Source organism: Lactuca serriola, chromosome 6 (genome assembly GCF_051521515.1).
Source record: "Lactuca serriola cultivar US96UC23 chromosome 6, Lser_US96UC23_V15, whole genome shotgun sequence".
In the NCBI taxonomy this organism is placed as follows: Eukaryota; Viridiplantae; Streptophyta; class Magnoliopsida; order Asterales; family Asteraceae; genus Lactuca; species Lactuca serriola.
The window spans coordinates 51182877-51186372 of record NC_136413.1 but is presented as its reverse complement, the minus strand read 5'-3'; the positions used below and the strand labels follow the sequence as shown (position 1 = coordinate 51186372).

Sequence of the window (3496 nt, the reverse complement as noted above, 5' to 3'; positions counted from 1 at the left end):
ATGTCAAAACCGCTTTCATAAATGGGAAGTCGACTGTGGTTGTTTAGATGAGTTACATAGAGGGTTTTGTACATGCCAAGTTTCCTGATAGAATGTGTAAGCTTGAGAAATCCATTTATGGGTTGAAACAAGCATCTCAGAGCTAGAATCTTTGCATCCATGAGAAAGTAAAATAGTTTGGTTTCTCTAGGAGTAAGGATGAGTCACGTGTGTATGTCAAGGCTAGTGGGAGTACAGTGAATTTCCTAGTATTGTATGTTGACGACATACTCTTTATGGGAAACAGCATTCCGACCTTGTAAGAAGTGAAATATTGTCTTGGAAAGTGTTTCACTATGAAGGGCCTATGGGAAGTTTCCTATATTCTTGGAACAAGGATTTCAACGGATAGAAAGAAACGAATTATTGGCTTTATTCAAAGTACATACTTGGATAAAATTCTAAAATCTTTTAGTATGGAGAATTCCAAGAAATGGGATTTAACCATCCATCATACAGTTAAGTTGAGTAAAACTCAGAGCCCGAGTACTGATGAGGAAATAGTTGAGATGATTCGAGTCTCGTATGCTTTGGCTGTAGGTTCGATAATGCATGCTATGACATATACTCGCTCTGATGTGTCTTATACTTTGAGCATGGTTAGTCAATTTCATGGAAATCTTAGTAGAGCTCATTGGATTGTTCTTAAGAATAATCTTAAGTATCTACGAAGAACGAAGGACATCGTTCTATTCCTTCTTGGCAGTGATACATTAAGAGTAAGTGGACATAGTAACACCATATTTCACATAGAACGAGACAACTTATGTTCTCATTCGGGCTGGGTGTTTGTGTTAAATAGTGGGGAAGTGACTTGGAAAAATTCCAAGCAAGATACGGTGACTTATCATACTTGTGAATCAGAGTACATCGCACTAAGTGAGGCATCAGAGGAGGCAGCTTGGTTGAAGAACTTCATTGGCGATCTCGGTGTAGTCCCGGCCATTCAAGAGCGGTTGGAACTTTTTTGGGATAAGAAAATGGCGGTTGATTTGATAAAATAGCCAAAGGATCATGGTAGATCCAAGCATATAAAAAAAATACCATTATATCAGACATAGGGTTGATGAAGGTCATCTCCTGGTAAAGCAAGTATCATCAGAATACGATCATGTTGATCCTTTCATAGAGGCACTGAGTAGGGTTAGAAGCATTGGTTTACGAGATAAAGTTACTTTTAGTGGTTAGTTGACAGTTTTGAAACTTTGTAACAAAATAAATATAATTGATTTTGGAGATTAAATTATAGATGTAAAGTCCCTAATTTGCCTGTGTATCAATCAGATCCGTTTGATGATGCGGAATCCCAATCAAACGGATGATGTCAGATCAAATAGAAGAGAAGGAGAAGAAGAATAATATGAATCTTGTATGATATGATTAGAATGAAGATCCGGATATAAGATTCACACACACTAACACACACTTGTTCTCTCTCTCTCTCTCTCTCTCTCTAGAACACCTTCAAATGCACACACTTAAGCTCCTCTAGTGTTCATCACCCATTTCCTCACATCCCTCACCCCTATATATATACATGAGAATATGGGCCGGGTTGTCATGGGCCGTAAACAGGGTTTACGGCCGTAAACACCCCCATGGTCGTAAACTTGACCGTAAACACATAAGATATTACATAAAAATACAATTTCCTAGAAAAGCAAAGTATAAACCACATTTTTGACCCAACAATCTGCCCCTTGATTTATAGCTTTCTTTTCTCTTCTTAAATGACCCAACAAGCTCCCCCTAAAAAGTAGCTGGCTTTTCTTGTTAATCTTCATCGAGAGCTTGGCCTTGAACGCACATCGGGTGAGGAGGCTTGACGTACTGATTCTTGAAAGATAGTGCTTTCAGCTTCAGAATCTTAAGAGAGAACATCAGAGAGAACAAATCTTCTGGATCACTTCAGCAGGTACAAAGATAGCAGCAGACTGATTGAGGAGGCTTCAATGCAATCCGTCACATAATCTTCAATTTCAGCTTCACCTAGCTTCTAGGGTTGAAAGATTGAATTTAAAAGAATAATCTTCATTTCTTGGTCCTTCGAATACGAATTCTTCGATGCTCACGGACGAGGCTTTGGCTTAGAAATCTTCAACACAAACTCCATGAGTCTTATCTATACCTGAAATCACTTTTCAAGACAAAACAAAACTAAAAGAAAACTTAGCACACAAATTAAAACAGAAACAAAAGTATTTTTGGATTTTTCATATTTTCTGAAAAAGAAATAAAACAGAAATAACACTATTTTTTTGGATTTTTAATTTTTTTTTAATTTTTGTTTGGTTTTTTTTGTTTTGTTTGTTTTTTTTTAACTTTTAATTCTCCCCTAATATTTAAATAAAAATGATATCTAACTTTAAGAGTGATTTGGGATCAAAGTTTTTAGACAACCTTTATCCACTTGTCGATACCTTCTATCTTCACGTCTTTGTCTGGTCGATCGCCGGTATTGTTGTCCACTTAAACACGAAAAATTATGACAGATTTAGGACATCCTATTTGTTACAAGACAGAGTGATCTTAAAATCCTAAAATTTATATCTTATCCTAATTCCTTAGATACTATATCTTAAGGACCATTCATCTGACGACGACCAGGGATATTGTTGTCCACCTAAATTGAGCAGCGAGATCGATAGACAATCTGAATGTGTTCAATTTTTAAGTGTACTATAACGTGTTTCCCGCTTCCTAATATGCCCCAGCCATCAAGAACTTCCAGAGTACTCCTTACACCGGGTGAGCAGACAACCATTCAGAGAGAGGATAGATTTAGAATTCTATTACTTATTGCTTATTACTTCAGAGGGGTTGAGAAGTAAAAGGTTACATATGTTGTGTACCAGGTCGGATTGGAAGTCGCGCAGAGGAGACAGCATATGGCTAACATATAAGAAGTCTTTCACATATATAACCTGCAGAGAAATAGAGTTGCATATGTTGTGTACCAGGTCAGATTGGAAGTCACGCAAAGGAGACAACATATGACTAACAGACGGAAAGAAAGAAAATGATATTCTACATACCTAATTTATCGGAATTTACCAGTCGCCCCATCCAACCGGAATTAAGGACAGAATCTGCACATCGAGGAAAAGTTAAACCACGGTTCCAAGTACGAGTTCAATTAATGTGACGAGTAGATTCCCATATATATCTCCCTGCTCAACCTATCCGAGCGTCGTATTGTCAGGCTGAACGGATCTAACTAGGTCAAGATTTGTCAAGTCTATAAATTTTCTAAGTTCAACTCTGCCTAGTCAAGTCCATTTAAAATCTTTCGTGCCTACCGACACATCAAACCAGAGCATAGAACCTTCAACTTCGGGTACGTTACGCAGACTCAGGTTGCCTGTTATCACTTTATCATATCACTTCCCAGAACATCTCCCTCAAGCAGCACCTATCATAACCAACATAATTTTTTGATTTTTTGATTTTCTAATGT

The 3496-nt window shown here is 37.4% G+C and overlaps 1 pseudogene; it reads left to right on the top strand.

Annotated features, from left to right (window-relative positions):
- Positions 1 to 455: 455 nt before the first annotated feature.
- LOC145059750 (secreted RxLR effector protein 161 pseudogene) lies at positions 456 to 1043 on the top strand (annotated as a pseudogene).
- Positions 1044 to 3496: the final 2453 nt, after the last annotated feature.